Source organism: Oncorhynchus tshawytscha, linkage group LG03, assembly GCF_018296145.1.
Source record: "Oncorhynchus tshawytscha isolate Ot180627B linkage group LG03, Otsh_v2.0, whole genome shotgun sequence".
Taxonomy (NCBI): Eukaryota; Metazoa; Chordata; class Actinopteri; order Salmoniformes; family Salmonidae; genus Oncorhynchus; species Oncorhynchus tshawytscha.
The window spans coordinates 57,508,924-57,521,080 of record NC_056431.1 but is presented as its reverse complement, the minus strand read 5'-3'; positions in this window follow the sequence as shown (position 1 = coordinate 57,521,080).

Below are 12,157 nucleotides of genomic sequence, written 5' to 3'. Positions count from 1 at the left end.
TCATTGTCAAGGCACCTGTTGATGCTCTGACCCAAGAGGAATGGGAGGTGGTGGAGGAGGTGTGCAGAGTCCTGGAACCCTTTGAGCAGGTCACTGTGGAGATCAGTGGAGAGAGGTACAGTAAGCAGTTATTACTACATCATTATTTAATCCAGTATATTATATGTATATGAGAATGTAGTATCAGTAGATAAAACATGAAATTGAAGTAATAAGTTACTGTTCTCTCTTTTCAGCTAGGAGCCTCAAAAATGATACTCCTGTGTAAGGGTCTGCAGCGAATCACAGCCAGCCGCCAGAGAGAAGTAAATGTAACCCCAGGACATGTGACAGAGTTGATGGACGCCCTATGTTCATCAATGGACAGAAAGTTCCACAGAATAGGAATATAATCACATGCTATCAGCAACCTCTGCGCTTGACCCCAGGTTTAAGAAGTTAGCCTTCAGTGATGCCAGAGCGATTGATGAGGCTCTTCAAAGAATAACCTCAGCAGCAGGGAGGGACTTCCCCAGCAGTCAGTTGGCTCAGGAACCAGTGCAACAGGAAGAAGAGGGATCAGGTGAAGCACCAGCAGTAGTGCCACAAATGTCTGCTGTTTGGATGCTGTTTGACGAGAGAGCAACTGGGGATGCAGCATGAAGGAATCCCTCAGCAGATGTCATAATGGAGGTCCGATCCTATTTGGAGGAGCCCTCCAGGTCCTCTGAGCTGGTGGAAGAACAAGGCCTCTGTCTACCCACAGCTTACTAAAGTCATGACAGGGAGACTCTGCATAGTGGCCACATCCGTTCAATCTGAGAGGGTCTTCTCGAAAACGAAACAAAAAATTACTGAGAGAATGAACAGAGAATGGTAGAGTATGATTTCATGTAATAATTGAATTAGAATTGTTTTAACACCAGTCATAGTCAAACTATCGCAAACTGTTTGACTTGAAAAAATACAAAACATATTTTTTTTACAGAGCCGTTTGCGAGCCAAAAAAGACGTCTCTTTTTGGTGAGCTGAGCCGAGTGAGCCGGCTCACTGAAAAGAGCCGGAATGCCCATCACTATTCTGAAAAAAGTTGATAAAGTGAGAATTCAAAACTTTTAAAAACGTGACTAGAGAGAGACTCAACGAATACAGCGTAGAGCTTCTGTTTTTTTGTTAACTTACCATGGTTAAGTTGTTGTTCCACACTGTCAACACTTTGTTCAACACTTTGTTCCATACTTTGTTCAACACTTTGTTCAACACTTTGTTCAACACTTTGTTCAACACTTTTATAAGCAATAAAATGTGCCATGTTTCAAAAAACTTGCTTTGTTATTATTTGCGGCTCGTCTTTTTTAATATTGAGGAATATTTCACTTTCTCTCGTCATAGGAGTAACAGCATGAATTGGTGCATGAGACGGAAATAATGAATTGTGAGTCAGTGGCGACCTAGTCATTCAGGGCAGGTGGTTCAGCATGTTTTGCATGTTATTTTGGCATTCATTCGTGTCAGGTATCCGTTTGCAAACAATGTAAAAACAAATTTATTGAGTGAATAAAGCCGCATACAAACATGGTCTCTGTCTTGCTTTCTTGAGTAAGGCAGCTCCAACATGCAGGTGTTTCAGCCTGCTTTCTGTGGTGGAGGGGCAGCTAGCGGAAAATACAGAGCGTAGGCGTTGGTAATCTTCTCCCGTGATTGGCTCAGTATTTTGTCACTCATGGGGACCCTACATCACTGCAGAATCTACAGGGAGAGCTAGGCAGTTCAAACCCCCTTGGGTCCTGTCCTAGATTTACATTATAAGTGCCCATCCAAGAAGGCTCAAGGTCATTGGCCACAGATAAAATCACATCAAATCATGTTATATCTACAGTAGCTTTGATTGGACTGATCATGTCAACATCTACTTTCAAAATCTTAGCTAGCAAGCTAGACAAGCAGTCATCGTCATGAATCACACCGACAATCTACTGGTACTCTTCACATGAAGAGAAATTATAGATAAAACGTATCGGTGCTCATTGGCCATTGGACATAAACATTACACAACAAGTCGGAAATCACAAATTCAACAATGAGTGGTTTGGAAAGAATCAGTGGCTAACTGAAAGCGTTGCAAAGCATTCATTATTTTGATACCCTACCTGCTATTCAGTGGAGAGGGTGTGTGGTCCAAGTATGGGTTTAAGGATTTAAAACATCTGTCTGAAAGGGTTTCTTTTCCAAGCTTAAAAGGATAAACATTAAATGCAACACCATGGGCTAGAAAAGGTTGAACACATTGGCTATGCTGTCCATCCAGCATGACTTCTGCTGCTTTCAAAACAACTGGAAACTCAGAACTACTGTATGAAATCTCAGACCTCAGTGAGTTCAAGACATCTGGGAACTTGTAAAAAATGAGCTCAGACTGGGAGAATACGTTTTGAACAGTCATCCAACTTGGAATTCCAAGTTGGGAACTCTGGCCTCTTTCTAGAGCTCCGACCAAAAGATCAGTGAAGTCATTATTCAACCTTGTTTTTTCAGAGTTCCTAGTTGTCTTGAAAGCACCATAAATCCTGAGAATGACAGACTTTGATGACAATATTTGCCCACAAGAAGGACTGCCGTGCCAGTCCAACAATGTCTTTTATGCTGCTGCATAAATTATGTAATATGCCAGGTATATGTGTATTGCTTACTGTAGCTAAGAAAGTAATACTAAGTGTATGTTGTGTAGTAAGCTGTTAGTAGCCCATGTGTCACACCCTAACAATTTGGTCCCTTTCCCCCTCAGAACTTAGCCTACTGTTCTGACTTGATGGTGCACATGTAGCCTATAGCCTCTTTTAAAGAAATGTCATCATCAAATTGTAAGAGCTTTCTTTGTGTGCTTATATGCCCCCTTTATTTATCCTACGGTTCTGACTTGGTGTACAGGGAGAATACTGTAAGAACGGCCCATGTTCTGAATTCTGTCACTGTACATTTCAAAAGTGCTGAACAAATAGTTATGTTGACTACGTCCATCTTAGCTCACTCATTAATGTCTTAACAAGCACATTTGCGAAAAAAGCACTGTCGTTGCACCAATGTACCTAACCATAAACATCAATGCCTTTCTTTAAAATCAATACACAAGTATAAATCTTTAAACCTGCACATTTAGTGCATATTGCCTGCTAACATGAATTTCTTATAACTAGGGAAATTGTGTCATTTCTCTTGCGTTCTGTGCAAGCAGTCAGGGTATATGCAGCAGTTTGGGCCGCCTGGCTCATTGCAAACTGTGTGAAGTCCATTTATTCCTAACAAAGGCCGTAATTAATTTGCCAAAATTGTACATAATTATGACATAACATTGAAGGTTGTACAATGTAACAGCAATATTTAGACTTAGGGATGCAATCCATTAGATAAAATATGTAACGGTTACGTATTTCACTGAAAGATTAAACGTTTTGTTTTCGAAATGATAGTTTCCGGATTCGACCATTTTAATGACCAAAGGCTCGTATTTCAGTGTGTTACTATGTTATAATTAAGTCTATGATTTGATAGAGCAGTCTGACTGAGCGATGGTAGGCACCAGCAGGCTCGTAAGCATTCATTCAAACAGCACTTTCGTGCGTTTTGCCAGCAACTCTGCTGTTTATGACTTCAAGCCGATCAACTCCCGAGATTAGGCTGGTGTAACTGATGTGAAATGGCTAGCTAGTTAGCGGGGTGCGCGCTAATAGCGTTTCAAACGTCACTTGCTCTGAGACTTGGAGTAGTTGTTCCCCTTGCTCTGCATGGGTAACGCTGCTTCGATGGTGGCTGTTGTCGATGTGTTCCTGGTTCGAGCCCAGTTAGGGACGAGGAGAGGGACGGAAGCTATACTGTTACACTGGCAATACTAAAGTGCCTATAAGAACATCCAATAGTCAAAGGTATATGAAATACAAATCGTATAGAGAGAAATAGTCCTATAATTCCTATAATAACTACAACCTAAAACTTCTTACCTGGGAATATTGAAAACTCATTTTAAAAGAAACCACCAGCTTTCATATGTTCTCATGTTCTGAGCAAGGAACTTAAACGTTAGCTTTTTTACATGGCACATATTGCACTTTTACTTTCTTCTCCAACACTTTGTTTTTGCATTATTTAAACCAAATTGAACATGTTTCATTATTTATTTGAGGCTAAATTGATTTTATTGATGTATTATATTAAGTTAAAATAAGTGTTCATTCAGTATTGTTATAATTGTCATTACTACAAAAAAATAAGAAAAATCGGCCGATTAATCGGTATCGGGTTTTTTTTGTCCTCCAATAATCGGTATCGGCGTTGAAAAATCATAATCCGTCGACCTCTACTCTGTAACCATGTTTGCCAGTTATAGTCTCTTCCCTTTCAAATATTTGTTTTCAACAAAAAGTTCAGGAATAGACCCATGTAATTCCATTTGATATGGCAATGGTTGTTTTGTTTGTGCAAAGCGCTGTCAATGCGTCTGTATATTGTCTATAAATGTGGATCCTTGTGATTCTATTTTTCTTCCTTTTTAGAACACATAGGCCTAATAAATTACTTCAAATGGTAGGATAACCAATTCTCTCTCTCTCTCTCTCTCTCTCTCTCTCTCTCTCTCTCTCTCTCTCTCTCTCCGTGTGGTGACTTAAAGAAGAGCAAAGTTAAGGCCTCAAAATCTTGCTGAATTTATCTGAACTTACATTTATCTGATTTTCTGTCTGTGTCCATTTTGAAAGAGCTGAACAAATAGGCCTACCTCATTGCAGCTCATTTGCTTGCACTTGCTTATACTTAGAGCTAAGTGTTAATGATATAAGAATAAACATTTACTGAACATAAACGTAATAATGGCTGTGTATAGTTTTAAATTCAAAACTAATTTTGGCATTTGTTATTATTGAAAGAGAATGAGGTTCTTATCCACAAGGAGTCAGTAGTAACTACATTTGCCATATCAGCTATGGTTTTAGGCAGTAAATGAGGCTGAATGAACTGTTTCGCTGCCAGACAAGGCTCAGCTGATAGCCAGGTGTAGCGGTGGTAAGGATTCACTCCATGGTGCTGAAAGTGAAGTTTTGCTGTTGGGACAGCTTTATGTTTGTGGGCCCCGTTTGTCACCGTTGTAGTGCAAATAATGTACTGTTTAGTGTTGTGTTGTGTAGTGGCTTTGCTGGCATGCATCTAAAAAATAAATGTTGAGTTTTCCCCATCAAGACTTACATGCTAAAATCGCCACTGGTGCGAGTTAAATTTTGCCATCTGCTGGAAGACTATGTCCCCTTTTCTCAGCGGAGGGAGGGAGAGAGAAGGGATGGTGAGTTGGGTGAGAGGCAGCTTCACTGCTGCTCCCTCCCTCCAATCAGACTGACCATCAGATGCAGCCCATCAGTCCAGTAAAAAAGCACTGCCTCACAAGTAATCAAATTATCTATTGACAATGTGATTATGCATACTCACTTCAACTATACATTCATGTACATACTACCTCAATTGGCCCCCGCACATTGGCTGCATTGTGTCCCACCACCCGCCAACCCCCTCTTCTATGTTTCTGTTACTCTCTGTTTATCATATTTGCATAGTCACTTTAACCATATCTACATGTTCATACTTCCTCAATCAGCCCGACTAACCGGTGTCTGTATATAGCCTCGCTACTGTTATAGCCTTGCTACTGTATATAGCCTCCCTACAGTTATTTTTCATTGTCTTTTTACTGTTGTTTTTATTTCTTTACTTACCTATTGTTCACCTAATACCTTTTATTCTCTGTTGGTTAGAGCCTGTAAGTGAGCATTTCACTGTAAGGTCTACACCTGTTGTATTCGGCGCACGTGACAAATAAACTTTTTGATTTGATTTGATATGCCTAACATGTTTAAATATAATTTCAAAATTAACAACATTGGCAGGGCAATTCAAGCGTAGCCAATACGCAGTGATAATGTATTGGGCCTATAGCCAACGGCACAAACCACATTGCTACATAACTGTTTTTATTTGGTTAATGTTGCATAGGCTGTTTTTTAAGTCATGTTTAAAAAAAATCTGAGTGGTAGATCTCGGCATGCATTTTGACTCAAAAAGTGATCTTGAATCCGAAAAAGTTGGTGACCACTGTTCTGGAGTGTCATAATAAACGTTCATCCATCCTCACGCTCTTACACATTACGCAACACTGACATTAATGAGTGACTTGTTTCCGGACACAAAAAAACTGTACATTTTGCAGAAATGGCCTGTTGTTGAGTTCAGAGTGACTATATTGTGCAGGCCATAGCCTACTTTGTGCCTTTACCTGAATGGAGCTACGGAGAGAAGCTTGAGGATGTATCAGTAAGTCGGCTGTGTAGAGCAGAGGAAGATAAGAGAGACAATTGTATCTGTTGTTCACAAAACTAACTATGTCCCTTTAACTCAACGTTCTACAATGTTTCACCATCCTGTACAGTCCGACGCTATAGATCACTGAGGTAAGTTAGTGCTGACTTCACACACCCCAGAATAACAGAATAACGTTCATCCATCGATTGATGTCAATAGGAATGTAAAGGTTATGGAGCACCATTTGTCTCTAAGGTATGATCTATTTCTCCCTCAGACTGTCCCGTGGTGTTCCATGAGATGAAATGTTCAGAACCGTTAGACAGAAACACAATTAATTTATTAATTTATTTGAGATCCGGTAGTTGGTGGGGTTGTAAACTGTAAGTTACCTCATTAACCCTCCAGAGGACCTTGAAGGGCTCACAAACTGGGGACTCAGCTTCCAACAGGGCAGGCGGAGTGTGAGGCTCCTTGTAGAGAGCCAGACGCAATCACCAGGATGGAACATGGGAGCCTCACTGTGGTGGCAGTCCTCCTGATCCTTCTGACAGCGGAAAGTGCGCTGGAGCCTCATGTGGGTGTCGTTCCACACCTCCTCTGTGCGTTGGAACCCCTCGTCCACTGCAGGGATCTCGGTCTGGCTCGGAATCCAAGGAGCCAGGGCCGGCTGATATCCCAGGACACACACGAATGGAGTCAGCCCGGTGGAGGAGTGACGAAGTAAGTTCAGGGCGTATTCCTCCCAGGGAAGGAACCGGGCCCACTCCCCCTGCCGGTCCTAGCAGTGACTCCTTAGGAACCTCACCAGCTTCTGGTTGGTCCTCTCCACCTGCACGTAAGACTGAGGCCGGTACCTGGATGTGAGGCTGACTGTGGCCCCTAGCTTCTCCATAATGACTTTCCAGACCGTGACGTGAATTGGGGACCATGGTCGGAAACAATGTCCTCCGGAAGGTCATAGTGCCGGAAGACCTGCTGGAATAGTGCCTCAGCCATCTGGAGAGCGGTAGGTAGACCAGAGAGAGGGATAAAATGGCAGGATTTAGAGAATCTGTCAACAACCATAATGGTGATAAAACCTTAAGAAAGGGGAGATCTGTTACAAAGTCTATGAACAGATGTGACCAAGGCCGCTGAGGCTTGGGAAGTAGTTTCCCTGCTGGAGGGTGCCAGAGGAGTTTGGATTGGATACATATGGTGCATGAGTTGACATAGTGGGCGACGTCCTGCACCAAGGTCAGCCACCAGTATTTATCGGAGAGGGATTGGATAGTGCGAGTGATACCTGTGTGTCCAGCGGCGAGGGGTGTGTATGCCCAGGTCAACAGCTGATCCTTCACCCCCTTGGGGACGTAGGTGCGCTCTGGAGGGCAGGTAGCAGGAGCGGGTTCCTTCTCCAGAGCCTGTTGAATGTCCACATCCTAGTCCCAACACACGGGGCCAACAATTTGTGAGGGCAGATTGATAGACTGGAGGTCACTCACAGGACCCTCCACCAATGTGGAACCACAGGGTGCGGGAAAGCAGGTCCTTCGGCATTCTAGAGAGATAACACTAGAGGGACAGCCAGCCAGTGAAATGGGAACCAGAAAGGGTTTGGTGGAAAACGATAATAATGGAATATTCACACCTACCCTGGGAGACGGAAGGTCACGGGCCGCCCCTCTGCTCTAGTAGACCTCGTGTTGGGACCAGACACCGCTGAAGCTGGTGCCCCTCCTGGCCGCAACAGGGACAGAGCCCCAGCTGTCTCCGGCGACGGATTGGAGAGGTGTGTGGCCTCTAGCCTCCATGGGTTCAGACTCTGCTTCAGGACAGTCAAAGGAGGGAGGTGAGTGGTGAGGTGGACACCGGCACTCCCAAAGAAGGTTATCCAGACGGATGGCCATCGCGATGAAAGCGTCCAAGGATATGGTGTCATCCCGACTCTGTCTGGACCTCCTGGCGCAGTCCACTGCTGAATAGAGTGTGGAGCGCCAGAGGGAATTAATCAAGGGGAAGTAATCAAGGGGAAGTCCAGGTGTGCATAACGATGGGAAATAGATGTGCGTAATGATGGTTGTCAGGTGTGCGTAATGTGAGTTGCCAGGACCGGTGGTTAGTAGACGGGTGACTTCGAGTGCAGGAGAGAGGGAACAGGAGTAGGCGGGAGAGAGGGAACAGGAGTAGGCGTGCAGGAAGGATATGTACTTTATTCTGTACTGCTGTAATTGCTAAATCATTCCAATAGATGGCAGCACAAGGTCAAATGACATTTTTGAAGATTCGTTTTCACCCTGGCTACACCATTTCCTCACAGGAAAACTCTTTTGTGCTTTTCCTCTGTCCCATAACACACTTCTAACACAAGAGGAGGACTGACAAAGCATTTAAAAGATTACTGTGAATTAATATAATGTTTAATATGAACTGTTTTTATGATCATGTTTTGAAATGATACTTGATCACTATTTCAACATTAATTCACTGTGTTTTCCTAGTACATTCATTGTCAATTCATCAACCAGCATGACTTCTCCGCAAGTAGCCAACTCAACAAGCCCTCCCACAAACTGGTGCTGTCAGCGGCAGCGAGCACTCTGGGGGCATGTTGAGGTCATTTGCTAACCCCAGGGTTGCATGATGTCTTGGCGGGCACTGTCATATATTAACATATTTCATTATGCATGCATACTAACTAAGGTTGAGGTTAGCGCATCTGAAGAGTACTTATTTAAATACCAGCAATATTTTTTTTTAAATATGGCTCTCCCAAAAGCAACGCAGGACTAATATAAATGGAGTTGATGGAGAGAGAGAAAGACTGTGAGAGTGCTCGCACGTGCACTGATTTATATTTGTATTTCACCTTTATTTATCAGGGCATCATACTGAGACCAAGGTCTCTTTTACAGATGAGCACTGAAAATGTGAAAGCAACGAAATTTCAGTGAGGCTGTTTTAAAACTCTGCAGCTGCAATAAACGTTAAAAAATACAATTAGAAAACAAGGTGACCCCCGAAAGCCAGATGGAGATGGGTCAATTAGATGCGCATTCTGTCTTTATATTACTGTAACATAGGCTATGCTGCAGCAAATGTAGGCCATACCTGTCACAAGAAAAAAAGTGACCATGATGAGATGACAGGTCTACATGCATTGTGAACTGTGCTCCATACTGAGATGGGATGTCTGTCCCCACCCTGAGCGTTGATTCATCATGCTGAGGTCGTAGAGAAGCGACATTTAGACATGGCATATAATTAAACAGTTCCATTTCACGCCATGCTGTTCATATAAATAGGGGAAAGGGGGGTGGCTAGTTGTGGTAAAGGGAGTGGCTAGTTGTGGTAAAGGGAGTGGTTAGTTGTGGTAAATCTTGGTACAATCTCGGATACACCATTGGACAAGTAGGTAAGACTCACACACACTAACACACTTCTGAGTACATGTAATGTAGGTAAATGGCACCTGCATGTGAACTGTGAGCATCGAGGGGACCACCTACATCTAAACTGGTCTACCACACTCTTCCATGGCAGATAAATGTGAAGACAAATATTAAGAAAAGAGAAATGTGAAGGGAAATATGAAGATATGTGAATGGATCAACTGCCTTTAAAATTATAATGTTTTTCAGACTATCATTTTGCAATTATGTCTGGACAGTTGTACATGTCTATATAAAATATGATAAAAATGAGCTCAAAGATAATGTATCTGTTTTGATATCTGAACCAATCCTGTCAGTTACTGCTCTTCACCACAGGCTGGAATACACATTCCTTTCTGCTGCAGTATATGTATGCTGTATCCTGTTCTATCTAGTTCAACTGCATCAATGTTGACGCTGTGCTGGATTAGCTCCCAGCAGTCTGGGACACTCAATTGAATCACAGTTACTTTGCTAGTACAGGCCAGGATTACTGACTCGTTTGTGGTAAATTTGAGCAGAGCGCTGTGTTCTGAGTGTGTAGGCGGCTCATAGTACCACCAGGTGGCACTGCAGCCATAAGTATAAGAGACAGACAGCCCCATAGACGTAAGTACAACGTGCAGGCTGTACAATACACCCAGGGTCAGTAGGATTAATATTTCATATGCGGTACTGTGGACCCACTGAATTCAAACCAATCAAGGTTCTGTGTTGCTTATAAAAGTGATGGATGCAGGCCAAATGATTTGTTCTGTACTGTCAATTACCCAGAAGAGAACTGATGGGCACTGGACTGGAGGGCTGGAATGTGTGGAAGCAGTAAAAATACTCCACTAAACTGAAACTCAATTCTGTCTGGATTAATTTTCATGACCTGGGAACATGAGCTGAACATGGATAAAACAGTAATAAACTTTAATGAACTTTAAATTAAAAAATTAAAAAATGCCAACTGTCACTGACCCAAACCCAGTCACTGTCGTATTCTGCTCCAATAACTCAATAACTGGCCTACCTGGTCAGTGACAGTTGGCATGTAAAAAAATATAGATATTTTTTCATTGCACCTTCATTTAACCAGGTAGGCCAGTTGAGAACAAGTTCTCATTTACAACTGCAACCTGGTAAAGCCAAGGTAAAGCAAAGCAGTGCGACACAAACAACAACACAGAGTTACACATGGAATTAACAAACATACAGTCAATAACACAATAGGAAAGTCTATGTACAGTGTCTATATACAGTGCACAGTGTAGTTTTGGCATCAAGTCCAAAATGAGCATTTAGCAAGATGTTCTTCTGACAGGATTAAAAACCTCATCTCTCTTCTGTTAATTCTTCAAGATATTATCTGTTCTGTATTCAATGGTTATTTACGGATAATATTTCCGGGTTCTTTAAGTGTTATACATCACACTGGCATGAATAGCTCTCTACCTCAGTCATGGGCCATGACTGCTATTCTCTGAATAGACAAGACATCAGTCACTGTGAACCTATACTAGAAGACATGGGTAGATTTAAGAGAGTGTAGGCTTCCTGTAGAGTCTACCTCTCTGTTATGAGAATTTTGTTATCAATGTTCATAAACTTCAATTAATATACTCAGTCTGCAACCCAGAGTTTGTAAGATTCTGGTTGAATGAAACAGACAAGAGTCCAAGCTTACAAAAGTCAAAGTGTTTATTCACGAGAACGTTCTAACATCAAAAATGAAAACCCAGTCTTTATAACACACACAAACACATTCAAATCTTAAGCTACGCCTTGCTTAGACAGTCTGTGTTTTTCCACTACACAGATACATTGTTTAATCTGCAATATGTTTCATAATTTTCTGCAAGGCTAACAGTTTCTCCCCTCCACGGGTGGAGATGTCACACCCTGACCATAGTTTGCTTTGTATGTTCTATGTTTTGTTTGGTCAGGGTGTGATCTGAGTGGGCATTCTATGTTGGATGTCTTGTTTGTCTGTTTCTGTCTTTGGGCCTGCTATGGTTCTCAATCAGAGGCAGGTGTTAGTCATTGTCTCTGATTGGGAGCCATATTTAGGTAGCCTGTTTTGTGTTGGGTATTGTGGGTGATTGTTCCTGTCTTTGTGTTTGTTACACCAGATAGGGCTGTTTTCGGTTTTTTCACGGTTTCTTGTATATTGTTCTATTTTCATCTTTATTAAAGATGTATCACAATAACCACGCTGCATTTTGGTCTGCCTCTCCTTCAACAGAAGAATCCCGTGACAGGAGACAGAATGTCCTGTAAGGAACACAGTAGTCCAGCTTGTCTGTCGATAGCTCCTCTTATCATTTGTTTCACACTTGCACCCTACTTACATACTGAAAAGGAACAAAAGGTCCTTGTTCTAATTCTGACTAAAACTACACACATCATCAGATTATAGTTTTATGATTTTAATAAATGTC